Raw genomic sequence first — 27117 nt, 5'->3', positions numbered from 1 at the left:
ATAGTTTTGTATACACAACTAATTGTGTCGGGATCACAAAAAACATCCAAATTGCCTTTAGACGTCAAAATTTGTCTTCCAAAATGGTCCAACGGAACGTAGACCCATTGCCTTGCCAGAAAATCTCTTGGGGCTTTCCAGAAAGGTATTATGTCTCGCATGGTTCTTCACGGTGTGAAAGTTATGACGTTCAGCTTGTACTATAGAGTCTTGCGAGAAAAAAAAAAAAAAAAAAAGAGGGAGGGATGCAACATGAGGACTTCCTGGGAGGTCACCCGTCCTAGTACTACTCTCGCCCAAGCATGCTTGACTGCAGAGTTCTGATGGGGTCCGGTGCATTAGTGCTGGTATGATCGCATTGGTTAGTATATACCATTCAATCATATATATCCTTTTCGAAAACTCAAGGGAGCATTCACTAGGGGTCCCACTTGATATTTGGACCGGTTTAGTTACCTTAGACCTGCTTCCAACTTTGTAAAACAAGCAATATCCATGTCCAAACATAGTTTTGTATCCTAAATGCCGTTAAACGTCAAAAAAAACATCCAAATTGCCAGAAAATCTCTTGGGGCTTTCCATAAAGGTATTATGGCTCGCATGGTTCTTCATGGTGTGAAAGTTATGACGTTCGGCTTGTACTATAGAGTCTTGCGAGAAAAAAAAAAAAAAAAGAGGGAGGGATGCAACATGAGGACTTCCTGGGAGGTCACCCGTCCTAGTACTACTCTCGCCCAAGCATGCTTGACTGCAGAGTTCTGATGGGGTCCGGTGCATTAGTGCTGGTATGATCGCATTGGTTAGTATATACCATTCAATCATATATATCCTTTTCGAAAACTCAAGGGAGCATTCACTAGGGGTCCCACTTGATATTTGGACCGGTTTAGTTACCTTAGACCTGCTTCCAACTTTGTAAAACAAGCAATATCCATGTCCAAACATAGTTTTGTATCCTAAATGCCGTTAAACGTCAAAAAAAACATCCAAATTGCCAGAAAATCTCTTAGGGCTTTCCATAAAGGTATTATGGCTCGCATGGTTCTTCATGGTGTGAAAGTTATGACGTTCGGCTTGTACTATAGAGTCTTGCGAGAAAAAAAAAAAAAAGAGGGAGGGATGCAACATGAGGACTTCCTGGGAGGTCACCCGTCCTAGTACTACTCTCGCCCAAGCATGCTTGACTGCGGAGTTCTGATGGGGTCTGGTGCATTAGTGCTGGTATGATCGCATCCGTTAGTATATACCATTCAATCATATATATCCTTTTTCGAAACTTAAGGGATCATTCACTGTGGGTCCCACTTGATATTTGCACCAGTTTGGTTACCTTGGACGCGCTTCCAACTTCGAAAAACAAGCGATAATCGTTTCCAAACATAGTTTTGTATACACAACTAATTGTGTCGGGATCACAAAAAACATCCAAATTGCCTTTAAACGTCAAAATTTGTCTTCCAAAATGGTCCAACGGAATGTAGACCCATTGCCTTGCCAGAAAATCTCTTGGGGCTTTCCAGAAAGGTATTATGTCTCGCATGGTTCTTCACGGTGTGAAAGTTATGACGTTCAGCTTGTACTATAGAGTCTTGCGAGAAAAAAAAAAAAAAAAAAAGAGGGAGGGATGCAACATGAGGACTTCCTGGGAGGTCACCCGTCCTAGTACTACTCTCGCCCAAGCATGCTTGACTGCAGAGTTCTGATGGGGTCCGGTGCATTAGTGCTGGTATGATCGCATTGGTTAGTATATACCATTCAATCATATATATCCTTTTCGAAAACTCAAGGGATCATTCACTGTGGGTCCCACTTGATATTTGGACCGGTTTAGTTACCTTAGACCTGCTTCCAACTTTGTAAAACAAGCAATATCCATGTCCAAACATAGTTTTGTATCCTAAATGCCGTTAAACGTCAAAAAAAACATCCAAATTGCCAGAAAATCTCTTGGGGCTTTCCATAAAGGTATTATGGCTCGCATGGTTCTTCATGGTGTGAAAGTTATGACGTTCGGCTTGTACTATAGAGTCTTGCGAGAAAAAAAAAAAAAAAAGAGGGAGGGATGCAACATGAGGACTTCCTGGGAGGTCACCCGTCCTAGTACTACTCTCGCCCAAGCATGCTTGACTGCGGAGTTCTGATGGGGTCTGGTGCATTAGTGCTGGTATGATCGCATCCGTTAGTATATACCATTCAATCATATATATCCTTTTTCGAAAACTTAAGGGATCATTCACTGTGGGTCCCACTTGATATTTGCACCAGTTTGGTTACCTTGGACGCGCTTCCAACTTCGAAAAACAAGCGATAATCGTTTCCAAACATAGTTTTGTATACACAACTAATTGTGTCGGGATCACAAAAAACATCCAAATTGCCTTTAGACGTCAAAATTTGTCTTCCAAAATGGTCCAACGGAACGTAGACCCATTGCCTTGCCAGAAAATCTCTTGGGGCTTTCCAGAAAGGTATTATGTCTCGCATGGTTCTTCACGGTGTGAAAGTTATGACGTTCAGCTTGTACTATAGAGTCTTGCGAGAAAAAAAAAAAAAAAAAAAGAGGGAGGGATGCAACATGAGGACTTCCTGGGAGGTCACCCGTCCTAGTACTACTCTCGCCCAAGCATGCTTGACTGCAGAGTTCTGATGGGGTCCGGTGCATTAGTGCTGGTATGATCGCATTGGTTAGTATATACCATTCAATCATATATATCCTTTTCGAAAACTCAAGGGAGCATTCACTAGGGGTCCCACTTGATATTTGGACCGGTTTAGTTACCTTAGACCTGCTTCCAACTTTGTAAAACAAGCAATATCCATGTCCAAACATAGTTTTGTATCCTAAATGCCGTTAAACGTCAAAAAAAACATCCAAATTGCCAGAAAATCTCTTGGGGCTTTCCATAAAGGTATTATGGCTCGCATGGTTCTTCATGGTGTGAAAGTTATGACGTTCGGCTTGTACTATAGAGTCTTGCGAGAAAAAAAAAAAAAAAGAGGGAGGGATGCAACATGAGGACTTCCTGGGAGGTCACCCGTCCTAGTACTACTCTCGCCCAAGCATGCTTGACTGCAGAGTTCTGATGGGGTCCGGTGCATTAGTGCTGGTATGATCGCATTGGTTAGTATATACCATTCAATCATATATATCCTTTTCGAAAACTCAAGGGAGCATTCACTAGGGGTCCCACTTGATATTTGGACCGGTTTAGTTACCTTAGACCTGCTTCCAACTTTGTAAAACAAGCAATATCCATGTCCAAACATAGTTTTGTATCCTAAATGCCGTTAAACGTCAAAAAAAACATCCAAATTGCCAGAAAATCTCTTGGGGCTTTCCATAAAGGTATTATGGCTCGCATGGTTCTTCATGGTGTGAAAGTTATGACGTTCGGCTTGTACTATAGAGTCTTGCGAGAAAAAAAAAAAAAAGAGGGAGGGATGCAACATGAGGACTTCCTGGGAGGTCACCCGTCCTAGTACTACTCTCGCCCAAGCATGCTTGACTGCGGAGTTCTGATGGGGTCTGGTGCATTAGTGCTGGTATGATCGCATCCGTTAGTATATACCATTCAATCATATATATCCTTTTTCGAAACTTAAGGGATCATTCACTGTGGGTCCCACTTGATATTTGCACCAGTTTGGTTACCTTGGACGCGCTTCCAACTTCGAAAAACAAGCGATAATCGTTTCCAAACATAGTTTTGTATACACAACTAATTGTGTCGGGATCACAAAAAACATCCAAATTGCCTTTAAACGTCAAAATTTGTCTTCCAAAATGGTCCAACGGAATGTAGACCCATTGCCTTGCCAGAAAATCTCTTGGGGCTTTCCAGAAAGGTATTATGTCTCGCATGGTTCTTCACGGTGTGAAAGTTATGACGTTCAGCTTGTACTATAGAGTCTTGCGAGAAAAAAAAAAAAAAAAAAAAGAGGGAGGGATGCAACATGAGGACTTCCTGGGAGGTCACCCATCCTAGTACTACTCTCGCCCAAGCATGCTTGACTGCAGAGTTCTGATGGGGTCCGGTGCATTAGTGCTGGTATGATCGCATTGGTTAGTATATACCATTCAATCATATATATCCTTTTCGAAAACTCAAGGGAGCATTCACTAGGGGTCCCACTTGATATTTGGACCGGTTTAGTTACCTTAGACCTGCTTCCAACTTTGTAAAACAAGCAATATCCATGTCCAAACATAGTTTTGTATCCGAAATGCCGTTAAACGTCAAAATTTGTCCTCCAAAATGGTCCAATGGTACAGAGATCCACTGCTTTGCCAGAAACTCTCTTGGGGCTTTCCAGAAAGGTATTATGGCTCGCTTGGTTCTTCACAGTGTGAAAGTTACGACCTTCTGCGTGTACTATAGAGTCTTGTGAGAAAAAAAAAAGTGGGAGGGATGTAACACGAGGACTTCCTGGGAGGCCACCCGTCCTAGTACTACTCTAGCCCAAGCACGCTTAACTGCAGAGTTCTGATGGAGTCTGGTGCATTAGTGCTGGTATGATCGCATATGTTAGTATATACCATGGAATCGTATATATCCTTTTTCGAAAACTCAAGTGATGATTCACTGTGGATCCCACTTGATATGTGTAACGGTTTAGTTACCTTGGACGTGCTTCCAACTTCGAAAAACAAGTGATAACCATGTCCAAACATAGTTTCGTATACACAACTAATTGTGTCGGGATCACAAAAACATATCTGAAATGGCTTTAAACGTCAAAATTTGTCCTCCAAAATGGTTCAATGGAACAAAGACCCATTGCCTTGCCAGAAACTCTCTTGGGACTTTCCAGAAAGGTATTATGGCTCTCGTGGTTCTTTGCGGTGTGAAAGTTACGACGTTCTGCTTGTACTATAGCGTCTTGCGAGAGAAAAAAATAAAAAGAAAAAAAGAGGCAGGGATGCAACACGAGGGCTTCCCGAGAGGCCACCCCTCCTAGTACTACTCTAGCCCAAGCACGCTTGACTGCGGAGTTCTGATGGGGTCCAGTGCATTAGTGCTGGTATGATCGCATCTGTTAGTATATACCATGGAATCATATATATCCTTTTTTCGAAAACTCAAGTGATCATTCACTGTGGGTCCCACTTGATTTGTGTACCGGTTTAGTTACCTTGGACGTGCTTCCAACTTCGAAAAACAAGCGATAACCATGTCCAAACATAGTCTTGTATACACAACTAATTGTGTCGGGATCACAAAAAAACATCCAAATTGCCTTTAAACGTCAAAAAAAACATCCAAATTGCAAGAAAATCTCTTGGGGCTTTCCATAAAGGTATTCTAGCTCGCATGGTTCTTCATGGTGTGAAAGTTATGACGTTCGGCTTGTACTATAGAGTCTTGCGAGAAAAAAAAAAAAAAAGAGGGAGGGATGCAACATGAGGACTTCCTGGGAGGTCACCCGTCCTAGTACTACTCTCGCCCAAGCATGCTTGACTGCGGAGTTCTGATGGGGTCTGGTGCATTAGTGCTGGTATGATCGCATCCGTTTGTATATACCATTCAATCATATATATCCTTTTTCGAAAACTCAAGGGATCATTCACTGTGGGTCCCACTTGATATTTGCACCGGTTTGGTTACCTTGGACGCGCTTCCAACTTCGAAAAACAAGCGATAATCGTTTCCAAACATAGTTTTGTATACACAACTAATTGTGTCGGGATCACAAAAAACATCCAAATTGCCTTTAAACGTCAAAATTTGTCTTCCAAAATGGTCCAACGGAACGTAGACCCATTGCCTTGCCAGAAAATCTCTTGGGGCTTTCCAGAAAGGTATTATGTCTCGCATGGTTCTTCACGGTGTGAAAGTTATGACGTTCAGCTTGTACTATAGAGTCTTGCGAGAAAGAAAAAAAAAAAAAAAAAAAAAAGAGGGAGGGATGCAACATGAGGACTTCCTGGGAGGTCACCCGTCCTAGTACTACTCTCGCCCAAGCATGCTTGACTGCAGAGTTCTGATGGGGTCCGGTGCATTAGTGCTGGTATGATCGCATTGGTTAGTATATACCATTCAATCATATATATCCTTTTCGAAAACTCAAGGGATCATTCACTGTGGGTCCCACTTGATATTTGGACCGGTTTAGTTACCTTAGACCTGCTTCCAACTTTGTAAAACAAGCAATATCCATGTCCAAACATAGTTTTGTATCCAAAATGTCGTTAAACGTCAAAATTTGTCCTCCAAAATGGTCCAATGGTACAGAGATCCACTGCTTTGCCAGAAACTCTCTTGGGGCTTTCCAGAAAGGTATTATGGCTCGCTTGGTTCTTCACAGTGTGAAAGTTACGACCTTCTGCGTGTACTATAGAGTCTTGTGAGAAAAAAAAAAGTGGGAGGGATGTAACACGAGGACTTCCTGGGAGGCCACCCGTCCTAGTACTACTCTAGCCCAAGCACGCTTAACTGCAGAGTTCTGATGGGGTCTGGTGCATTAGTGCTGGTATGATCGCATATGTTAGTATATACCATGGAATCGTATATATCCTTTTTCGAAAACTCAAGTGATGATTCACTGTGGATCCCACTTGATATGTGTAACGGTTTAGTTACCTTGGACGTGCTTCCAACTTCGAAAAACAAGCGATAACCATGTCCAAACATAGTTTTGTATACACAACTAATTGTGTCGGGATCACAAAAACATATCTGAAATGGCTTTAAACGTCAAAATTTGTCCTCCAAAATGGTTCAATGGTACAAAGACCCATTGCCTTGCCAGAAACTCTCTTGGGGCTTTCCAGAAAGGTATTATGGCTCGCTTGGTTCTTCACAGTGTGAAAGTTACGACCTTCTGCGTGTACTATAGAGTCTTGTGAGAAAAAAAAAAGTGGGAGGGATGTAACACGAGGACTTCCTGGGAGGCCACCCGTCCTAGTACTACTCTAGCCCAAGCACGCTTAACTGCAGAGTTCTGATGGGGTCTGGTGCATTAGTGCTGGTATGATCGCATATGTTAGTATATACCATGGAATCGTATATATCCTTTTTCGAAAACTCAAGTGATGATTCACTGTGGATCCCACTTGATATGTGTAACGGTTTAGTTACCTTGGACGTGCTTCCAACTTCGAAAAACAAGCGATAACCATGTCCAAACATAGTTTTGTATACACAACTAATTGTGTCGGGATCACAAAAACATATCTGAAATGGCTTTAAACGTCAAAATTTGTCCTCCAAAATGGTTCAATGGTACAAAGACCCATTGCCTTGCCAGAAACTCTCTTGGGACTTTCCAGAAAGGTATTATGGCTCTCGTGGTTCTTTGCGGTGTGAAAGTTACGACGTTCTGCTTGTACTATAGCGTCTTGCGAGAGAAAAAAATAAAAAGAAAAAAAGAGGCAGGGATGCAACACGAGGGCTTCCCGAGAGGCCACCCCTCCTAGTACTACTCTAGCCCAAGCACGCTTGACTGCGGAGTTCTGATGGGGTCCAGTGCATTAGTGCTGGTATGATCGCATCTGTTAGTATATACCATGGAATCATATATATCCTTTTTTCGAAAACTCAAGTGATCATTCACTGTGGGTCCCAATTGATTTGTGTACCGGTTTAGTTACCTTGGACGTGCTTCCAACTTCGAAAAACAAGCGATAACCATGTCCAAACATAGTCTTGTATACACTACTAATTGTGTCGGGATCACAAAAAAACATCCAAATTGCCTTTAAACGTCAAAAAAAACATCCAAATTGCAAGAAAATCTCTTGGGGCTTTCCATAAAGGTATTATAGCTCGCATGGTTCTTCATGGTGTGAAAGTTATGACGTTCGGCTTGTACTATAGAGTCTTGCGAGAAAAAAAAAAAAAAAAAGAGGGAGGGATGCAACATGAGGACTTCCTGGGAGGTCACCCGTCCTAGTACTACTCTCGCCCAAGCATGCTTGACTGCGGAGTTCTGATGGGGTCTGGTGCATTAGTGCTGGTATGATCGCATTCGTTTGTATATACCATTCAATCATATATATCCTTTTTCGAAAACTCAAGGGATCATTCACTGTGGGTCCCACTTGATATTTGCACCGGTTTGGTTACCTTGGACGTGCTTCCAACTTTGAAAAACAAGCGTAATCGTTTCCAAACATAGTTTTGTATACACAACTAATTGTGTCGGGATCACAAAAAAACATCCAAATTGCCTTTAAACGTTAAAATTTGTCTTCCAAAATGGTCCAACGGAACGTAGACCCATTGACTTGCCAGAAAATCTCTTGGGGCTTTCCAGAAAGGTATTATGTCTCGCATGGTTCTTCACGGTGTGAAAGTTATGACGTTCAGCTTGTACTATAGAGTGTTGCGAAAAAAAAAAAAAAAAAAAAAAAAAGAGGGAGGGATGCAACATGAGGACTTCCTGGGAGGTCACCCGTCCTAGTACTACTCTCGCCCAAGCATGCTTGATTGCAGAGTTCTGATGGGGTCCGGTGCACTAGTGCTGGTATGATCGCATTGGTTAGTATATACCATTCAATCATATACATCCTTTTCGAAAACTCAAGGGATCATTCACTGTGGGTCCCACTTGATATTTGGACCGGTTTAGTTACCTTAGACCTGCTTCCAACTTTGTAAAACAAGCAATATCCATGTCCAAACATAGTTTTGTATCCGAAATGCCGTTAAACGTCAAAATTTGTCCTCCAAAATGATCCAATGGTACAGAGATCCACTGCTTTGCCAGAAACTCTCTTGGGGCTTTCCAGAAAGGTATTATGGCTCGCTTGGTTCTTCACAGTGTGAAAGTTACGACCTTCTGCGTGTACTATAGAGTCTTGCGAGAAAAAAAAAAGTGGGAGGGATGTAACACGAGGACTTCCTGGGAGGCCACCCGTCCTAGTACTACTCTAGCCCAAGCACGCTTAACTGCAGAGTTCTGATGGGGTCTGGTGCATTAGTGCTGGTATGATCGCATATGTTAGTATATACCATGGAATCGTATATATCCTTTTTCGAAAACTCAAGTGATGATTCACTGTGGATCCCACTTGATATGTGTACCGGTTTAGTTACCTTGGACGTGCTTCCAACTTCGAAAAACAAGCGATAACCATGTCCAAACATACTTTTGTATACACAACTAATTGTGTCGGGATCACAAAAACATATCTGAAATGCCTTTAAACGTCAAAATTTGTCCTCCAAAATGGTTCAATGGTACAAAGACCCATTGCCTTGCCAGAAACTCTCTTGGGACTTTCCAGAAAGGTATTATGGCTCTCGTGGTTCTTTGCGGTGTGAAAGTTACGACGTTCTGCTTGTACTATTACGTCTTGCGAGAGAAAAAAATAAAAAGAAAAAAAGAGGCAGGGATGCAACACGAGGGCTTCCCGAGAGGCCACCCCTCCTAGTACTACTCTAGCCCAAGCACGCTTGACTGCGGAGTTCTGATGGGGTCCAGTGCATTAGTGCTGGTATGATCGCATCTGTTAGTATATACCATGGAATCATATATATCCTTTTTTCGAAAACTCAAGTGATCATTCACTGTGGGTCCCAATTGATTTGTGTACCGGTTTAGTTACCTTGGACGTGCTTCCAACTTCGAAAAACAAGCGATAACCATGTCCAAACATAGTCTTGTATACACTACTAATTGTGTCGGGATCACAAAAAAACATCCAAATTGCCTTTAAACGTCAAAAAAAACATCCAAATTGCAAGAAAATCTCTTGGGGCTTTCCATAAAGGTATTATAGCTCGCATGGTTCTTCATGGTGTGAAAGTTATGACGTTCGGCTTGTACTATAGAGTCTTGCGAGAAAAAAAAAAAAAAAAGAGGGAGGGATGCAACATGAGGACTTCCTGGGAGGTCACCCGTCCTAGTACTACTCTCGCCCAAGCATGATTGACTGCGGAGTTCTGATGGGGTCTGGTGCATTAGTGCTGGTATGATCGCATTCGTTTGTATATACCATTCAATCATATATATCCTTTTTCGAAAACTCAAGGGATCATTCACTGTGGGTCCCACTTGATATTTGCACCGGTTTGGTTACCTTGGACGTGCTTCCAACTTCGAAAAACAAGCGTAATCGTTTCCAAACATAGTTTTGTATACACAACTAATTGTGTCGGGATCACAAAAAAACATCCAAATTGCCTTTAAACGTCAAAATTTGTCTTCCAAAATGGTCCAACGGAACGTAGACCCATTGCCTTGCCAGAAAATCTCTTGGGGCTTTCCAGAAAGGTATTATGTCTCGCATGGTTCTTCACGGTGTGAAAGTTATGACGTTCAGCTTGTACTATAGAGTCTTGCGAAAAAAAAAAAAAAAAAAAAAAAAAAAAAGGGAGGGATGCAACATGAGGACTTCCTGGGAGGTCACCCGTCCTAGTGCTACTCTCGCCCAAGCATGCTTGATTGCAGAGTTCTGATGGGGTCCGGTGCACTAGTGCTGGTATGATCGCATTGGTTAGTATATACCATTCAATCATATATATCCTTTTCGAAAACTCAAGGGATCATTCACTGTGGGTCCCACTTGATATTTGGACCGGTTTAGTTACCTTAGACCTGCTTCCAACTTTGTAAAACAAGCAATATCCATGTCCAAACATAGTTTTGTATCCGAAATGCCGTTAAACGTCAAAATTTGTCCTCCAAAATGGTCCAATGGTACAGAGATCCACTGCTTTGCCAGAAACTCTCTTGGGGCTTTCCAGAAAGGTATTATGGCTCGCTTGGTTCTTCACAGTGTGAAAGTTACGACCTTCTGCGTGTACTATAGAGTCTTGCGAGAAAAAAAAAAGTGGGAGGGATGTAACACGAGGACTTCCTGGGAGGCCACCCGTCCTAGTACTACTCTAGCCCAAGCACGCTTAACTGCAGAGTTCTGATGGGGTCTGGTGCATTAGTGCTGGTATGATCGCATATGTTAGTATATACCATGGAATCGTATATATCCTTTTTCGAAAACTCAAGTGATGATTCACTGTGGATCCCACTTGATATGTGTACCGGTTTAGTTACCTTGGACGTGCTTCCAACTTCGAAAAACAAGCGATAACCATGTCCAAACATACTTTTGTATACACAACTAATTGTGTCGGGATCACAAAAACATATCTGAAATGCCTTTAAACGTCAAAATTTGTCCTCCAAAATGGTTCAATGGTACAAAGACCCATTGCCTTGCCAGAAACTCTCTTGGGACTTTCCAGAAAGGTATTATGGCTCTCGTGGTTCTTTGCGGTGTGAAAGTTACGACGTTCTGCTTGTACTATTACGTCTTGCGAGAGAAAAAAATAAAAAGAAAAAAAGAGGCAGGGATGCAACACGAGGGCTTCCCGAGAGGCCACCCCTCCTAGTACTACTCTAGCCCAAGCACGCTTGACTGCGGAGTTCTGATGGGGTCCGGTGCATTAGTGCTGGTATGATCGCATCTGTTAGTATATACCATGGAATCATATATATCCTTTTTTCGAAAACTCAAGTGATCATTCACTGTGGGTCCCACTTGATTTGTGTACCGGTTTAGTTACCTTGGACGTGCTTCCAACTTCGAAAAACAAGCGATAACCATGTCCAAACATAGTCTTGTATACACAACTAATTGTGTCGGGATCACAAAAAAACATCCAAATTGCCTTTAAACGTAAAAAAAAACATCCAAATTGCCAGAAAATCTCTTGGGGCTTTCCATAAAGGTATTATAGCTCGCATGGTTCTTCATGGTGTGAAAGTTATGACGTTCGGCTTGTACTATAGAGTCTTGCGAGAAAAAAAAAAAAAAAAAGGGAGGGATGCAACATGAGGACTTCCTGGGAGGTCACCCGTCCTAGTACTACTCTCGCCCAAGCATGCTTGACTGCGGAGTTCTGATGGGGTCTGGTGCATTAGTGCTGGTATGATCGCATCCGTTTGTATATACAATTCAATCATATATATCCTTTTTCGAAAACTCAAGGGATCATTCACTGTGGGTCCCACTTGATATTTGCACCGGTTTGGTTACCTTGGACGTGCTTCCAACTTCGAAAAACAAGCGTAATCGTTTCCAAACATAGTTTTGTATACACAACTAATTGTGTCGGGATCACAAAAAAACATCCAAATTGCATTTAAACGTCAAAATTTGTCTTCCAAAATGGTCCAACGGAACGTAGACCCATTGCCTTGCCAGAAAATCTCTTGGGGCTTTCCAGTAAGGTATTATGTCTCGCATGGTTCTTCAGGGTGTGAAAGTTATGACGTTCAGCTTGTACTATAGAGTCTTGCGAGAAAAAAAAAAAAAAAAAAAAAGAGGGAGGGATGCAACATGAGGACTTCCTGGGAGGTCACCCGTCCTAGTACTACTCTCGCCCAAGCATGCTTGATTGTAGAGTTCTGATGGGGTCCGGTGCATTAGTGCTGGTATGATCGCATTGGTTAGTATATACCATTCAATCATATATATCCTTTTCGAAAACTCAAGGGATCATTCACTGTGGGTCCCACTTGATATTTGGACCGGTTTAGTTACCTTAGACCTGCTTCCAACTTTGTAAAACAAGAAATATCCATGTCCAAACATAGTTTTGTATCCGAAATGCCGTTAAACTTCAAAATTTGTCCTCCAAAATGGTCCAATGGTACAGAGATCCACTGCTTTGCCAGAAACTCTCTTGGGGCTTTCCAGAAAGGTATTATGGCTCGCTTGGTTCTTCACAGTGTGAAAGTTACGACCTTCTGCGTGTACTATAGAGTCTTGCGAGAAAAAAAAAAGTGGGAGGGATGTAACACGAGGACTTCCTGGGAGGCCACCCGTCCTAGTACTACTCTAGCCCAAGCACGCTTAACTGCAGAGTTCTGATGGGGTCTGGTGCATTAGTGCTGGTATGATCGCATATGTTAGTATATACCATGGAATCGTATATATCCTTTTTCGAAAACTCAAGTGATGATTCACTGTGGGTCCCACTTGATATGTGTACCGGTTTAGTTACCTTGGACGTGCTTCCAACTTCGAAAAACAAGCGATAACCATGTCCAAACATAGTTTTGTATACACAACTAATTGTGTCGGGATCACAAAAACATATCTGAAATGCCTTTAAACGTCAAAATTTGTCCTCCAAAATGGTTCAATGGTACAAAGACCCAATGCCTTGCCAGAAACTCTCTTGGGACTTTCTAGAAAGGTATTATGGCTCGTGTGGTTCTTTGCGGTGTGAAAGTTACGACGTTCTGCTTGTACTATAGAGTCTTGCGAGAGAAAAAAATAAAAAGAAAAAAAGAGGCAGGGATGCAACACGAGGGCTTCCCGAGAGGCCACCCCTCCTAGTACTACTCTAGCCCAAGCACGCTTGACTGCGGAGTTCTGATGGGGTCCGGTGCATTAGTGCTGGTATGATCGCATCTGTTAGTATATACCATGGAATCATATATATCCTTTTTTCGAAAACTCAAGTGATCATTCACTGTGGGTCCCACTTGATTTGTGTATCGGTTTAGTTACCTTGGACGTGCTTCCAACTTCGAAAAACAAGCGATAACCATGTCCAAACATAGTTTTGTATACACAACTAATTGTGTCGGGATCACAAAAAAACATCCAAATTGCCTTTAAACGTCAAAAAAAACATCCAAATTGCCAGAAAATCTCTTGGGCCTTTCCATAAAGGTATTATGGCTCGCATGGTTCTTCATGGTGTGAAAGTTATGACGTTCGGCTTGTACTATAGAGTCTTGCGAGAAAAAAAAAAAAGAGGGAGGGATGCAACATGAGGACTTCCTGGGAGGTCACCCGTCCTATTACTACTCTCGCCCAAGCATGCTTGACTGCGGAGTTCTGATGGGGTCTGGTTCATTAGTGCTGGTATGATCGCATCCGTTTGTATATACCATTCAATCATATATATCCTTTTTCGAAAACTCAAGGGATCATTCACTGTGGGTCCCACTTGATATTTGCACCGGTTTGGTTACCTTGGACGTGCTTCCAACTTCGAAAAACAAGCGTAATCGTTTCCAAACATAGTTTTGTATACACAACTAATTGTGTCGAGATCACAAAAAAACATCCAAATTGCCTTTAAACGTCAAAATTTGTCTTCCAAAATGGTCCAACGGAACATAGACCCATTGCCTTGCCAGAAAATCTCTTGGGGCTTTCCAGAAAGGTATTATGTCTCGCATGGTTCTTCACAGTGTGAAAGTTATGACGTTAAGCTTGTACTATAGAGTCTTGCGAGAAAAAAAAAAAAAAAAAGAGGGAGGGATGCAACATGAGGACTTCCTGGGAGGTCACCCGTCCTAGTACTACTCTCGCCCAAGCATGCTTGACTGTAGAGTTCTGATGGGGTCCGGTGCATTAGTGCTGGTATGATCGCATTGGTTAGTATATACCATTCAATCATATATATCCTTTTCGAAAACTCAAGGGATCATTCACTGTGGGTCCCACTTGATATTTGGACCGGTTTAGTTACCTTAGACCTGCTTCCAACTTTGTAAAACAAGCAATATCCATGTCCAAACATAGTTTTGTATCCGAAATGCCGTTAAACGTCAAAATTTGTCCTCCAAAATGGTCCAATGGTACAGAGATCCACTGCTTTGCCAGAAACTCTCTTGGGGCTTTCCAGAAAGGTATTATGGCTCGCTTGGTTCTTCACAGTGTGAAAGTTACGACCTTCTGCGTGTACTATAGAGTCTTGCGAGAAAAAAAAAAGTGGGAGGGATGTAACACGAGGACTTCCTGGGAGGCCACCCGTCCTAGTACTACTCTAGCCCAAGCACGCTTAACTGCAGAGTTCTGATGGGGTCTGGTGCATTAGTGCTGGTATGATCGCATATGTTAGTATATACCATGGAATCGTATATATCCTTTTTCGAAAACTCAAGTGATGATTCACTGTGGGTCCCACTTGATATGTGTACCGGTTTAGTTACCTTGGACGTGCTTCCAACTTCGAAAAACAAGCGATAACCATGTCCAAACATAGTTTTGTATACACAACTAATTGTGTCGGGATCACAAAAACATATCTGAAATGCCTTTAAACGTCAAAATTTGTCCTCCAAAATGGTTCAATGGTACAAAGACCCATTGCCTTGCCAGAAACTCTCTTGGGACTTTCTAGAAAGGTATTATGGCTCGTGTGGTTCTTTGCGGTGTGAAAGTTACGACGTTCTGCTTGTACTATAGAGTCTTGCGAGAGAAAAAAATAAAAAGAAAAAAAGAGGCAGGGATGCAACACGAGGGCTTCCCGAGAGGCCACCCCTCCTAGTACTACTCTAGCCCAAGCACGCTTGACTGCGGAGTTCTGATGGGGTCCGGTGCATTAGTGCTGGTATGATCGCATCTGTTAGTATATACCATGGAATCATATATATCCTTTTTTCGAAAACTCAAGTGATCATTCACTGTGGGTCCCACTTGATTTGTGTACCGGTTTAGTTACCTTGGACGTGCTTCCAACTTCGAAAAACAAGCGATAACCATGTCCAAACATAGTTTTGTATACACAACTAATTGTGTCGGGATCACAAAAAAACATCCAAATTGCCTTTAAACGTCAAAAAAAACATCCAAATTGCCAGAAAATCTCTTGGGCCTTTCCATAAAGGTATTATGGCTCGCATGGTTCTTCATGGTGTGAAAGTTATGACGTTCGGCTTGTACTATAGAGTCTTGCGAGAAAAAAAAAAAAGAGGGAGGGATGCAACATGAGGACTTCCTGGGAGGTCACCCGTCCTATTACTACTCTCGCCCAAGCATGCTTGACTGCGGAGTTCTGATGGGGTCTGGTTCATTAGTGCTGGTATGATCGCATCCGTTTGTATATACCATTCAATCATATATATCCTTTTTCGAAAACTCAAGGGATCATTCACTGTGGGTCCCACTTGATATTTGCACCGGTTTGGTTACCTTGGACGTGCTTCCAACTTCGAAAAACAAGCGTAATCGTTTCCAAACATAGTTTTGTATACACAACTAATTGTGTCGGGATCACAAAAAAACATCCAAATTGCCTTTAAACGTCAAAATTTGTCTTCCAAAATGGTCCAACGGAACATAGACCCATTGCCTTGCCAGAAAATCTCTTGGGGCTTTCCAGAAAGGTATTATGTCTCGCATGGTTCTTCACGGTGTGAAAGTTATGACGTTAAGCTTGTACTATAGAGTCTTGCGAGAAAAAAAAAAAAAAAAAAAAACAGGGAGGGATGCAACATGAGGACTTCCTGGGAGGTCACCCGTCCTAGTACTACTCTCGCCCAAGCATGCTTGACTGCAGAGTTCTGATGGGGTCCAGTGCATTAGTGCTGGTATGATCGCATTGGTTAGTATATACCATTCAATCATATATATCCTTTTCGAAAACTCAAGGGATCATTCACTGTGGGTCCCACTTGATATTTGGACCGGTTTAGTTACCTTGGACCTGCTTCCAACTTTGTAAAACAAGCAATATCCGTGTCCAAACATAGTTTTGTATCCGAAATGCCGTTAAACGTCAAAATTTGTCCTCCAAAATGGTCCAATGGTACAGAGTTCCACTGCTTTGACAGAAACTCTCTTGGGGCTTTCCAGAAAGGTATTATGGCTCGCTTGGTTCTTCACAGTGTGAAAGTTACGACGTTCTGCGTGTACTATAGAGTCTTGCGAGAAAAAAAAAAGTGGGAGGGATGTAACACGAGGAATTCCTGGGAGGCCACCCGTGCTAGTACTACTCTAGCCCAAGCACGCTTAACTGCAGAGTTCTGATGGGGTCTGGTGCATTAGTGCTGGTATGATCGCATATGTTAGTATATACCATGGAATCGTATATATCCTTTTTCGAAAACTCAAGTGATCATTCACTGTGGGTCCCACTTGATATGTGTACCGGTTTAGTTACCTTGGACGTGCTTCCAACTTCGAAAAACAAGCGATAACCATGTCCAAACATAGTTTTGTATACACAACTAATTGTGTCGGGATAAAAAAAAAACATCCAAATTGCCTTTAAACGTCAAAATTTGTCCTCCAAACTGGTCCAATGGAACGTAGACCCATTGTCTTGCCAGAAACTCTCTTGGGGCTTTCCAGAAAGGTATTATGGCTCGCATGGTTCTTCACGGTGTGAAAGTTATGACGTTCAGCTTGTACTATAGAGTCTTGCGAGAAAAAAAAAAAAAAAAGAGGGAGGGATGCAACATGAGGACTTCCTGGGAGGTCACCCGTCTTAATACTACTCTCGCCCAAGCATGCTTGACTGCAGAGTTCTGATGGGGTCCGGTGCATTAGTGCTGGTATGATCGCATTCGTTAGTATATACCATTCAATCATATATATCCTTTTCGAAAATTCAAGGGATCATTCACTGTGGATCCCACTTGATATTTATACCGGTTTAGTTACGTTGGACCTGCTTCCAACTTTGTAAAACAAGCAATATCCATGTCCAAACATAGTTTTGTATACGCAACTAATTGTGTCGGGATCACAAAAAAACATCTGAAATGCCGTTAAACGTCAAAATTTGTCCTCCAAAATGGTCCAATGGTACAAAGATCTATTGCTTTGCTAGAAACTCTCTTGGGGCTTTCCAGAAAGGTATCATGGCTCGCGTGGTTCTTCACGGTGTGAAAGTACGACGTTCTGCTTGTACTATAGAGTCTTGCAAGAAAAAAAAAAGTGGGAGGGATGCAACACGAGGACTTCCTAGGAGGCCACCCGTCCTAGTACTACTCTAGCTCAAGCACGCTTACCTGCAGAGTTTTGATGGGCTCTGGTGCATTAGTGCTGGTATGATCGCATCTGTTAGTATATACCATGGAATCGTATATATCCTTTTTCGAAAACTCAAGTGATCATTCACTGTGGGTCCCACTTGATATGAGTACCGGTTTAGTTACCTTGGACGTGCTTCCAACTTCGAAAAACAAGCGATAACCATGTCCAAACATAGTTTTGTATACACAACTAATTGTGTCGAGATCACAAAAAAACATCCAAATTGCCTTTAAACGTCAAAATTTGTCCTCCAAACTGGTCCAATGGAACGTAGACCCATTGTCTTGCCAGAAACTCTCTTGGGGCTTTCCAGAAAGGTATTATGGCTCGCATGGTTCTTCACGGTTTGAAAGTTATGACGTTCAGCTTCTACTATAGAGTCTTGCGAGAAAAAAAAAAAAAGGGGAGGGATGTAACATGAGGACTTCCAGGGAGGTCACCCGTCTTAGTACTACTCTCGCCCAAGCATGCTTGACTGCAGAGTTCTGATGGGGTTCGGTGCATTAGTGCTGGTATGATCGCATTCGTTAGTATATACCATTCAATCATATATATCCTTTTCGAAAACTCAAGGGATCATTCACTGTGGGTCCCACTTGATATTTGGACCGGTTTAGTTACCTTGGACCTGCTTCCAACTTTGTAAAACAAGCAATATCCATGTCCAAACATAGTTTTGTATACGCAACTAATTGTGTCGGGATCACAAAAAAACATCTGAAATGCCGTTAAACGTCAAAATTTGTCCTCCAAAATGGTCCAATGGTACAGAGATCCATTGCTTTGCCAGAAACTCTCTTGGGGCTTTCCAGAAAGGTATTATGGCTCGCGTGGTTCTTCACGGTGTGAAAGTTACGATGTTCTGCTTGTACTATAGAGTCTTGCGAGAAAAAAAAGTGGGAGGGATGCAATACGAGGACTTCCTGGGAGGTCACCCATCGTAGTACTACTCTCGTCCAGGCACGCTTAACTGCGGGGTTCTGATGGGATCCGGTGTATTACTGCTGGTATGATCGCATTCCTTAGTATATACCATGCAATCGTATATATTCTTTTTCGAAAACTAATGTGATCATTCACTGTGGGTCCCACTTGATATGTGTACCGGTTTAGTTACCTTGGACGTGCTTCCAACTTCGAAAAACAAGCGATAACCATGTCCAAACATAGTCTTGTATACACAACTAATTGTGTCGGGATCACAAAAAAACATCCAAATTGCCTTTAAACGTAAAAAAAAACATCCAAATTGCCAGAAAATCTCTTGGGGCTTTCCATAAAGGTATTATAGCTCGCATGGTTCTTCATGGTGTGAAAGTTATGACGTTCGGCTTGTACTATAGAGTCTTGCGAGAAAAAAAAAAAAAAAAAAGAGGGAGGGATGCAACATGAGGACTTCCTGGGAGGTCACCCGTCCTAGTACTACTCTCGCCCAAGCATGCTTGACTGCTGAGTTCTGATGGGGTCTGGTGCATTAGTGCTGGTATGATCGCATCCGTTAGTATATACCATGCAATCGTATATATTCTTTTTCGAAAACTAATGTGATCATTCACTGTGGGTCCCACTTGATATGTGTACCGGTTTAGTTACCTTGGACGTGCTTCCAACTTCGAAAAACAAGCGATAACCATGTCCAAACATAATTTTGTATACACAACTAATTGTGTCGGGATCACAAAAAAACATCCAAATTGCCTTTAAACGTCAAAATGTTTCCTCCAAAATGGTCCAATGGAACGTAGACCCATTGCCTTGCCAGAAAATCTCTTGGGGCTTTCCATAAAGGTATTATGGCTCGCATGGTTCTTCATGGTGTGAAAGTTATGACGTTCGGCTTGTACTATAGAGTCTTGCGAGAAAAAAAAAAAAAAAAAAGAGGGAGGGATGCAACATGAGGACTTCCTGGGAGGTCACCCGTCCTAGTACTACTCTCGCCCAAGCATGCTTGACTGCAGAGTTCTGATGGGGTCCGGTGCATTAATGTTGGTATGATCGCATTGGTTAGTATATACCATTCAATCATATATATCCTTTTCGAAAACTCAAGGGATCATTCACTGTGGGTCCCACTTGATATTTGGACCGGTTTAGTTACCTTAGACCTGCTTTCAACTTTGTAAAACAAGCAATATCCATGTCCAAACATAGTTTTGTATCCGAAATGCCGTTAAACGTCAAAATTTGTCCTCCAAAATGGTCCAATGGTACAAAGATCCACTGCTTTGCCAGAAACTCTCTTGGGGCTTTCCAGAAAGGTATTATGGCTCGCTTGGTTCTTCACAGTGTGAAAGTTACGACGTTCTGCGTGTACTATAGAGTCTTGCGAGAAAAAAAAAGTGGGAGGGATGTAACACGAGGACTTCCTGGGAGGCCACCCGTCCTAGTACTACTCTAGCCCAAGCACGCTTAACTGCAGAGTTCTGATGGGGTCTGGTGCATTAGTGCTGGTATGATCGCATATGTTAGTATATACCATGGAATCGTATATATCCTTTTTCGAAAACTCAAGTGATGATTCACTGTGGGTCCCACTTGATATGTGTACCGGTTTAGTTACCTTGGACGTGCTTCCAACTTCGAAAAACAAGCGATAACCATGTCCAAACATAGTTTTGTATACACAACTAATTGTGTCGGGATCACAAAAACATATCTGAAATGCCTTTAAACGTCAAAATTTGTCCTCCAAAATGGTTCAATGGTACAAAGACCCATTGCCTTGCCAGAAACTCTCTTGGTGCTTTCCAGAAAGGTATTATGGCTCGCGTGGTTCTTTGCGGTGTGAAAGTTACGACGTTCTGCTTTTACTATAGAGTCTTGCGAGAGAAAAAAATAAATAGAAAAAAAGAGGCAGGGATGCAACACGAGGGCTTCCCGAGAGGCCACCCCTCCTAGTACTACTCTAGCCCAAGCACGCTTGACTGCGGAGTTCTGATGGGGTCCGGTGCATTAGTGCTGGTATGATCGCATCTGTTAGTATATACCATGGAATCATATATATCCTTTTTTCGAAAACTCAAGTGATCATTCACTGTGGGTCCCACTTGATTTGTGTACCGGTTTAGTTACCTTGGACGTGCTTCCAACTTCGAAAAACAAGCGATAACCATGTCCAAACATAGTCTTGTATACACAACTAATTGTGTCGGGATCACAAAAAAACATCCAAATTGCCTTTAAACGTAAAAAAAAACATCCAAATTGCTAGAAAATCACTTGGGGCTTTCCATAAAGGTATTATAGCTCGCATGGTTCTTCATGGTGTGAAAGTTATGACGTTCGGCTTGTACTATAGAGTCTTGCGAGAGAAAAAAAAAAAAAAAAGAGGGAGGGATGCAACATGAGGACTTCCTGGGAGGTCACCCGTCCTAGTACTACTCTCGCCCAAGCATGCTTGACTGCTGAGTTCTGATGGGGTCTGGTGCATTAGTGCTGGTATGATCGCATCCGTTAGTATATACCATGCAATCGTATATATTCTTTTTCGAAAACTAATGTGATCATTCACTGTGGGTCCCACTTGATATGTGTACCGGTTTAGTTACCTTGGACGTGCTTCCAACTTCGAAAAACAAGCGATAACCATGTCCAAACATAGTTTTGTATACACAACTAATTGTGTCGGGATCACAAAAAAACATCCAAATTGCCTTTAAACGTCAAAATGTTTCCTCCAAAATGGTCCAATGGAACGTAGACCCATTGCCTTGCCAGAAAATCTCTTGGGGCTTTCCATAAAGGTATTATGGCTCGCGTGGTTCTTCATGGTGTGAAAGTTATGACGTTCGGCTTGTACTATAGAGTCTTGCGAGAAAAAAAAAAAAAAAAAGAGGGAGGGATGCAACATGAGGACTTCCTGGGAGGTCACCCGTCCTAGTACTACTCTCGCCCATGCATGCTTGACTGCAGAGTTCTGATGGGGTCCGGTGCATTAATGTTGGTATGATCGCATTGGTTAGTATATACCATTCAATCATATATATCCTTTTCGAAAACTCAAGGGATCATTCACTGTGGGTCCCACTTGATATTTGGACCGGTTTAGTTACCTTAGACCTGCTTTCAACTTTGTAAAACAAGCAATATCCATGTCCAAACATAGTTTTGTATCCGAAATGCCGTTAAACGTCAAAATTTGTCCTCCAAAATGGTCCAATGGTACAAAGATCCACTGCTTTGCCAGAAACTCTCTTGGGGCTTTCCAGAAAGGTATTATGGCTCGCTTGGTTCTTCACAGTGTGAAAGTTACGACGTTCTGCGTGTACTATAGAGTCTTGCGAGAAAAAAAAAAGTGGGAGGGATGTAACACGAGGACTTCCTGGGAGGCCACCCGTCCTAGTACTACTCTAGCCCAAGCACGCTTAACTGCAGAGTTCTGATGGGGTCTGGTGCATTAGTGCTGGTATGATCGCATATGTTAGTATATACCATGGAATCGTATATATCCTTTTTCGAAAACTCAAGTGATGATTCACTGTGGGTCCCACTTGATATGTGTACCGGTTTAGTTACCTTGGACGTGCTTCCAACTTCGAAAAACAAGCGATAACCATGTCCAAACATAGTTTTGTATACACAACTAATTGTGTCGGGATCACAAAAACATATCTGAAATGCCTTTAAACGTCAAAATTTGTCCTCCAAAATGGTTCAATGGTACAAAGACCCATTGCCTTGCCAGAAACTCTCTTGGTGCTTTCCAGAAAGGTATTATGGCTCGCGTGGTTCTTTGCGGTGTGAAAGTTACGACGTTCTGCTTTTACTATAGAGTCTTGCGAGAGAAAAAAATAAATAGAAAAAAAGAGGCAGGGATGCAACACGAGGGCTTCCCGAGAGGCCACCCCTCCTAGTACTACTCTAGCCCAAGCACGCTTGACTGCGGAGTTCTGATGGGGTCCGGTGCATTAGTGCTGGTATGATCGCATCTGTTAGTATATACCATGGAATCATATATATCCTTTTTTCGAAAACTCAAGTGATCATTCACTGTGGGTCCCACTTGATTTGTGTACCGGTTTAGTTACCTTGGACGTGCTTCCAACTTCGAAAAACAAGCGATAACCATGTCCAAACATAGTCTTGTATACACAACTAATTGTGTCGGGATCACAAAAAAACATCCAAATTGCCTTTAAACGTAAAAAAAAACATCCAAATTGCCAGAAAATCTCTTGGGGCTTTCCATAAAGGTATTATAGCTCGCATGGTTCTTCATGGTGTGAAAGTTATGACGTTCGGCTTGTACTATAGAGTCTTGCGAGAGAAAAAAAAAAAAAAGAGGGAGGGATGCAACATGAGGACTTCCTGGGAGGTCACCCGTCCTAGTACTACTCTCGCCCAAGCATGCTTGACTGCTGAGTTCTGATGGGGTCTGGTGCATTAGTGCTGGTATGATCGCATCCGTTAGTATATACCATGCAATCGTATATATTCTTTTTCGAAAACTAATGTGATCATTCACTGTGGGTCCCACTTGATATGTGTACCGGTTTAGTTACCTTGGACGTGCTTCCAACTTCGAAAAACAAGCGATAACCATGTCCAAACATAGTTTTGTATACACAACTAATTGTGTCGGGATCACAAAAAAACATCCAAATTGCCTTTAAACGTCAAAATGTTTCCTCCAAAATGGTCCAATGGAACGTAGACCCATTGCCTTGCCAGAAAATCTCTTGGGGCTTTCCATAAAGGTATTATGGCTCGCATGGTTCTTCATGGTGTGAAAGTTATGACGTTCGGCTTGTACTATAGAGTCTTGCGAGAAAAAAAAAAAAAAAAGAGGGAGGGATGCAACATGAGGACTTCCTGGGAGGTCACCCGTCCTAGTACTACTCTCGCCCATGCATGCTTGACTGCAGAGTTCTGATGGGGTCCGGTGCATTAATGCTGGTATGATCGCATTGGTTAGTATATACCTTTCAATCATATATATCCTTTTCGAAAACTCAAGGGATCATTCACTGTGGGTCCCACTTGATATTTGGACCGGTTTAGTTACCTTAGACCTGCTTCCAACTTTGTAAAACAAGCAATATCCATGTCCAAACATAGTTTTGTATCCGAAATGCCGTTAAACGTTAAAATTTGTCCTCCAAAATGGTCCAATGGTACAGAGATCCACTGCTTTGCCAGAAACTCTCTTGGGGCTTTCCAGAAAGGTATTATGGCTCGCTTGGTTCTTCACAGTGTGAAAGTTACGACCTTCTGCGTGTACTATAGAGTCTTGCGAGAAAAAAAAAGTGGGAGGGATGTAACACGAGGACTTCCTGGGAGGCCACCCGTCCTAGTACTACTCTAGCCCAAGCACGCTTAACTGCAGAGTTCTGATGGGGTCTGGTGCATTAGTGCTGGTATGATCGCATATGTTAGTATATACCATGGAATCGTATATATCCTTTTTCGAAAACTCAAGTGATGATTCACTGTGGGTCCCACTTGATATGTGTACCGATTTAGTTACCTTGGACGTGCTTCCAACTTCGAAAAACAAGCGATAACCATGTCCAAACATAGTTTTGTATACACAACTAATTGTGTCGGGATCACAAAAACATATCTGAAATGCCTTTAAACGTCAAAATTTGTCCTCCAAAATGGTTCAATGGTACAAAGACCCATTGCCTTGCCAGAAACTCTCTTGGGAGTTTCCAGAAAGGTATTAGGGCTCGCGTGGTTCTTTGCGGTGTGAAAGTTACGACGTTCTGCTTGTACTATAGAGTCTTGCGAGAGAAAAAAATAAAAAGAAAAAAAGAGGCAGGGATGCAACACGAGGGCTTCCCGAGAGGCCACCCCTCCTAGTACTCTTCTAGCCCAAGCACGCTTGACTGCGGAGTTCTGATGGGGTCCGGTGCATTAGTGCTGGTATGATCGCATCTGTTAGTATATACCATGGAATCATATATATCCTTTTTTCGAAAACTCAAGTGATCATTCACTGTGGGTCCCACTTGATTTGTGTACCGGTTTAGTTACCTTGGACGTGCTTCCAACTTCGAAAAACAAGCGATAACCATGTCCAAACATAGTCTTGTATACACAACTAATTGTGTCGGGATCACAAAAAAACATCCAAATTGCCTTTAAACGTCAAAAAAAACATCCAAATTGCCAGAAAATCTCTTGGGGCTTTCCATAAAGGTATTATAGCTCGCATGGTTCTTCATGGTTTGAAAGTTATGACGTTCGGCTTGTACTATAGAGTCTTGCGAGAAAAAAAAAAAAAAAAAAGAGGGAGGGATGCAACATGAGGACTTCCTGGGAGGTCACCCGTCCTAGTACTACTCTCGCCCAAGCATGCTTGACTGCTGAGTTCTGATGGGGTCTGGTGCATTAGTGCTGGTATGATCGCATCCGTTAGTATATACCATGCAATCGTATATATTCTTTTTCGAAAACTAATGTGATCATTCACTGTGGGTCCCACTTGATATGTGTACCGGTTTAGTTACCTTGGACGTGCTTCCAACTTCGAAAAACAAGCGATAACCATGTCCAAACATAGTTTTGTATACACAACTAATTGTGTTGGGATCACAAAAAAACATCCAAATTGCCTTTAAACGTCAAAATGTTTCCTCCAAAATGGTCCAATGGAACGTAGACCCATTGCCTTGCCAGAAAATCTCTTGGGGCTTTCCATAAAGGTATTATGGCTCGCATGGTTCTTCATGGTGTGAAAGTTATGACGTTCGGCTTGTACTATAGAGTCTTGCGAGAAAAAAAAAAAAAAAAAGAGGGAGGGATGCAACATGAGGACTTCCTGGGAGGTCACCCGTCCTAGTACTACTCTCGCCCATGCATGCTTGACTGCAGAGTTCTGATGGGGTCCGGTGCATTAATGCTGGTATGATCACATTGGTTAGTATATACCATTCAATCATATATATCCTTTTCGAAAACTCATGGGATCATTCACTGTGGGTCCCACTTGATATTTGGACCGGTTTAGTTACCTTAGACCTGCTTCCAACTTTGTAAAACAAGCAATATCCATGTCCAAACATAGTTTTGTATCCGAAATGCCGTTAAACGTTAAAATTTGTCCTCCAAAATGGTCCAATGGTACAGAGATCCACTGCTTTGCCAGAAACTCTCTTGGGGCTTTCCAGAAAGGTATTATGGCTCGCTTGGTTCTTCACAGTGTGAAAGTTACGACCTTCTGCGTGTACTATAGAGTCTTGCGAGAAAAAAAAAAGTGGGAGGGATGTAACACGAGGACTTCCTGGGAGGCCACCCGTCCTAGTACTACTCTAGCCCAAGCACGCTTAACTGCAGAGTTCTGATGGGGTCTGGTGCATTAGTGCTGGTATGATCGCATATGTTAGTATATACCATGGAATCGTATATATCCTTTTTCGAAAACTCAAGTGATGATTCACTGTGGGTCCCACTTGATATGTGTACCGGTTTAGTTACCTTGGACGTGCTTCCAACTTCGAAAAACAAGCGATAACCATGTCCAAACATAGTTTTGTATACACAACTAATTGTGTCGGGATCACAAAAACATATCTGAAATGCCTTTAAACGTCAAAATTTGTCCTCCAAAATGGTTCAATGGTACAAAGACCCATTGCCTTGCCAGAAACTCTCTTGGGACTTTCCAGAAAGGTATTAGGGCTCGCGTGGTTCTTTGCGGTGTGAAAGTTACGACGTTCTGCTTGTACTATAGAGTCTTGCGAGAGAAAAAAATAAAAAGAAAAAAAGAGGCAGGGATGCAACACGAGGGCTTCCCGAGAGGCCACCCCTCCTAGTACTACTCTAGCCCAAGCACGCTTGACTGCGGAGTTCTGATGGGGTCCGGTGCATTAGTGCTGGTATGATCGCATCTGTTAGTATATACCATGGAATCATATATATCCTTTTTTCGAAAACTCAAGTGATCATTCACTGTGGGTCCCACTTGATTTGTGTACCGGTTTAGTTACCTTGGACGTGCTACCAACTTCGAGAAACAAGCGATAACCATGTCCAAACATAGTCTTGTATACACAACTAATTGTGTCGGGATCACAAAAAAACATCCAAATTGCCTTTAAACGTCAAAAAAAACATCCAAATTGCCAGAAAATCTCTTGGGGCTTTCCATAAAGGTATTATAGCTCGCATGGTTCTTCATGGTGTGAAAGTTATGACGTTCGGCTTGTACTATAGAGTCTTGCGAGAAAAAAAAAAAAAAAAAGAGGGAGGGATGCAACATGAGGACTTCCTGGGAGGTCACCCGTCCTAGTACTACTCTCGCCCATGCATGCTTGACTGCAGAGTTCTGATGGGGTCCGGTGCATTAATGCTGGTATGATCACATTGGTTAGTATATACCATTCAATCATATATATCCTTTTCGAAAACTCATGGGATCATTCACTGTGGGTCCCACTTGA

General features: G+C 42.3%; 52 pseudogenes; all 52 read right to left on the bottom strand.

Annotated features, from left to right (window-relative positions):
* Positions 1-242: 242 nt before the first annotated feature.
* On the bottom strand, positions 243-361 carry LOC147935087 (5S ribosomal RNA; annotated as a pseudogene).
* A 319-nt stretch (positions 362-680) lies between these two features.
* On the bottom strand, positions 681-799 carry LOC147935086 (5S ribosomal RNA; annotated as a pseudogene).
* A 317-nt stretch (positions 800-1116) lies between these two features.
* LOC147935085 (5S ribosomal RNA) lies at positions 1117-1235 on the bottom strand (annotated as a pseudogene).
* Positions 1236-1621: 386 nt separating this feature from the next.
* LOC147935084 (5S ribosomal RNA) lies at positions 1622-1740 on the bottom strand (annotated as a pseudogene).
* Positions 1741-2059: 319 nt separating this feature from the next.
* LOC147935083 (5S ribosomal RNA) lies at positions 2060-2178 on the bottom strand (annotated as a pseudogene).
* Positions 2179-2565: 387 nt separating this feature from the next.
* LOC147935082 (5S ribosomal RNA) lies at positions 2566-2684 on the bottom strand (annotated as a pseudogene).
* Positions 2685-3002: 318 nt separating this feature from the next.
* On the bottom strand, positions 3003-3121 carry LOC147935081 (5S ribosomal RNA; annotated as a pseudogene).
* A 317-nt stretch (positions 3122-3438) lies between these two features.
* Positions 3439-3557, bottom strand: LOC147935080 (5S ribosomal RNA; annotated as a pseudogene).
* Positions 3558-3944: 387 nt separating this feature from the next.
* Positions 3945-4063, bottom strand: LOC147935079 (5S ribosomal RNA; annotated as a pseudogene).
* A 343-nt stretch (positions 4064-4406) lies between these two features.
* On the bottom strand, positions 4407-4525 carry LOC147935078 (5S ribosomal RNA; annotated as a pseudogene).
* Positions 4526-4917: 392 nt separating this feature from the next.
* LOC147935077 (5S ribosomal RNA) lies at positions 4918-5036 on the bottom strand (annotated as a pseudogene).
* Positions 5037-5391: 355 nt separating this feature from the next.
* Positions 5392-5510, bottom strand: LOC147935076 (5S ribosomal RNA; annotated as a pseudogene).
* Positions 5511-5904: 394 nt separating this feature from the next.
* LOC147935075 (5S ribosomal RNA) lies at positions 5905-6023 on the bottom strand (annotated as a pseudogene).
* Positions 6024-6366: 343 nt separating this feature from the next.
* On the bottom strand, positions 6367-6485 carry LOC147935074 (5S ribosomal RNA; annotated as a pseudogene).
* A 379-nt stretch (positions 6486-6864) lies between these two features.
* Positions 6865-6983, bottom strand: LOC147935073 (5S ribosomal RNA; annotated as a pseudogene).
* A 392-nt stretch (positions 6984-7375) lies between these two features.
* Positions 7376-7494, bottom strand: LOC147935072 (5S ribosomal RNA; annotated as a pseudogene).
* Positions 7495-7851: 357 nt separating this feature from the next.
* On the bottom strand, positions 7852-7970 carry LOC147935071 (5S ribosomal RNA; annotated as a pseudogene).
* Positions 7971-8823: 853 nt separating this feature from the next.
* On the bottom strand, positions 8824-8942 carry LOC147935070 (5S ribosomal RNA; annotated as a pseudogene).
* Positions 8943-9334: 392 nt separating this feature from the next.
* Positions 9335-9453, bottom strand: LOC147935069 (5S ribosomal RNA; annotated as a pseudogene).
* Positions 9454-9809: 356 nt separating this feature from the next.
* Positions 9810-9928, bottom strand: LOC147935068 (5S ribosomal RNA; annotated as a pseudogene).
* An 855-nt stretch (positions 9929-10783) lies between these two features.
* On the bottom strand, positions 10784-10902 carry LOC147935067 (5S ribosomal RNA; annotated as a pseudogene).
* A 392-nt stretch (positions 10903-11294) lies between these two features.
* Positions 11295-11413, bottom strand: LOC147935066 (5S ribosomal RNA; annotated as a pseudogene).
* A 355-nt stretch (positions 11414-11768) lies between these two features.
* Positions 11769-11887, bottom strand: LOC147935065 (5S ribosomal RNA; annotated as a pseudogene).
* An 851-nt stretch (positions 11888-12738) lies between these two features.
* On the bottom strand, positions 12739-12857 carry LOC147935064 (5S ribosomal RNA; annotated as a pseudogene).
* A 392-nt stretch (positions 12858-13249) lies between these two features.
* LOC147935063 (5S ribosomal RNA) lies at positions 13250-13368 on the bottom strand (annotated as a pseudogene).
* A 352-nt stretch (positions 13369-13720) lies between these two features.
* On the bottom strand, positions 13721-13839 carry LOC147935062 (5S ribosomal RNA; annotated as a pseudogene).
* A 385-nt stretch (positions 13840-14224) lies between these two features.
* On the bottom strand, positions 14225-14343 carry LOC147935061 (5S ribosomal RNA; annotated as a pseudogene).
* Positions 14344-14686: 343 nt separating this feature from the next.
* Positions 14687-14805, bottom strand: LOC147935060 (5S ribosomal RNA; annotated as a pseudogene).
* Positions 14806-15197: 392 nt separating this feature from the next.
* On the bottom strand, positions 15198-15316 carry LOC147935059 (5S ribosomal RNA; annotated as a pseudogene).
* A 352-nt stretch (positions 15317-15668) lies between these two features.
* LOC147935058 (5S ribosomal RNA) lies at positions 15669-15787 on the bottom strand (annotated as a pseudogene).
* A 389-nt stretch (positions 15788-16176) lies between these two features.
* On the bottom strand, positions 16177-16295 carry LOC147935057 (5S ribosomal RNA; annotated as a pseudogene).
* A 343-nt stretch (positions 16296-16638) lies between these two features.
* Positions 16639-16757, bottom strand: LOC147935056 (5S ribosomal RNA; annotated as a pseudogene).
* A 385-nt stretch (positions 16758-17142) lies between these two features.
* On the bottom strand, positions 17143-17261 carry LOC147935055 (5S ribosomal RNA; annotated as a pseudogene).
* Positions 17262-17638: 377 nt separating this feature from the next.
* LOC147935054 (5S ribosomal RNA) lies at positions 17639-17757 on the bottom strand (annotated as a pseudogene).
* Positions 17758-18633: 876 nt separating this feature from the next.
* LOC147935053 (5S ribosomal RNA) lies at positions 18634-18752 on the bottom strand (annotated as a pseudogene).
* Positions 18753-19109: 357 nt separating this feature from the next.
* Positions 19110-19228, bottom strand: LOC147935052 (5S ribosomal RNA; annotated as a pseudogene).
* Positions 19229-19615: 387 nt separating this feature from the next.
* LOC147935051 (5S ribosomal RNA) lies at positions 19616-19734 on the bottom strand (annotated as a pseudogene).
* Positions 19735-20076: 342 nt separating this feature from the next.
* On the bottom strand, positions 20077-20195 carry LOC147935050 (5S ribosomal RNA; annotated as a pseudogene).
* Positions 20196-20587: 392 nt separating this feature from the next.
* LOC147935049 (5S ribosomal RNA) lies at positions 20588-20706 on the bottom strand (annotated as a pseudogene).
* Positions 20707-21064: 358 nt separating this feature from the next.
* On the bottom strand, positions 21065-21183 carry LOC147935048 (5S ribosomal RNA; annotated as a pseudogene).
* A 386-nt stretch (positions 21184-21569) lies between these two features.
* Positions 21570-21688, bottom strand: LOC147935047 (5S ribosomal RNA; annotated as a pseudogene).
* Positions 21689-22031: 343 nt separating this feature from the next.
* On the bottom strand, positions 22032-22150 carry LOC147935046 (5S ribosomal RNA; annotated as a pseudogene).
* Positions 22151-22542: 392 nt separating this feature from the next.
* Positions 22543-22661, bottom strand: LOC147935045 (5S ribosomal RNA; annotated as a pseudogene).
* Positions 22662-23017: 356 nt separating this feature from the next.
* On the bottom strand, positions 23018-23136 carry LOC147935044 (5S ribosomal RNA; annotated as a pseudogene).
* A 385-nt stretch (positions 23137-23521) lies between these two features.
* Positions 23522-23640, bottom strand: LOC147935043 (5S ribosomal RNA; annotated as a pseudogene).
* Positions 23641-23982: 342 nt separating this feature from the next.
* LOC147935042 (5S ribosomal RNA) lies at positions 23983-24101 on the bottom strand (annotated as a pseudogene).
* Positions 24102-24493: 392 nt separating this feature from the next.
* On the bottom strand, positions 24494-24612 carry LOC147935041 (5S ribosomal RNA; annotated as a pseudogene).
* Positions 24613-24970: 358 nt separating this feature from the next.
* On the bottom strand, positions 24971-25089 carry LOC147935040 (5S ribosomal RNA; annotated as a pseudogene).
* Positions 25090-25475: 386 nt separating this feature from the next.
* Positions 25476-25594, bottom strand: LOC147935039 (5S ribosomal RNA; annotated as a pseudogene).
* Positions 25595-25937: 343 nt separating this feature from the next.
* On the bottom strand, positions 25938-26056 carry LOC147935038 (5S ribosomal RNA; annotated as a pseudogene).
* Positions 26057-26448: 392 nt separating this feature from the next.
* Positions 26449-26567, bottom strand: LOC147935037 (5S ribosomal RNA; annotated as a pseudogene).
* Positions 26568-26924: 357 nt separating this feature from the next.
* Positions 26925-27043, bottom strand: LOC147935036 (5S ribosomal RNA; annotated as a pseudogene).
* Positions 27044-27117: the final 74 nt, after the last annotated feature.

The sequence above is a fragment of the Camelina sativa genome, chromosome 11 (assembly GCF_030686135.1).
Source record: "Camelina sativa cultivar CO46 ecotype springtype chromosome 11, ASM3068613v1".
Taxonomy (NCBI): domain Eukaryota; kingdom Viridiplantae; phylum Streptophyta; class Magnoliopsida; order Brassicales; family Brassicaceae; genus Camelina; species Camelina sativa.
The sequence above is the reverse complement of the archived record's forward strand: the minus strand, read 5'-3'. Positions and strand labels throughout refer to the sequence as shown.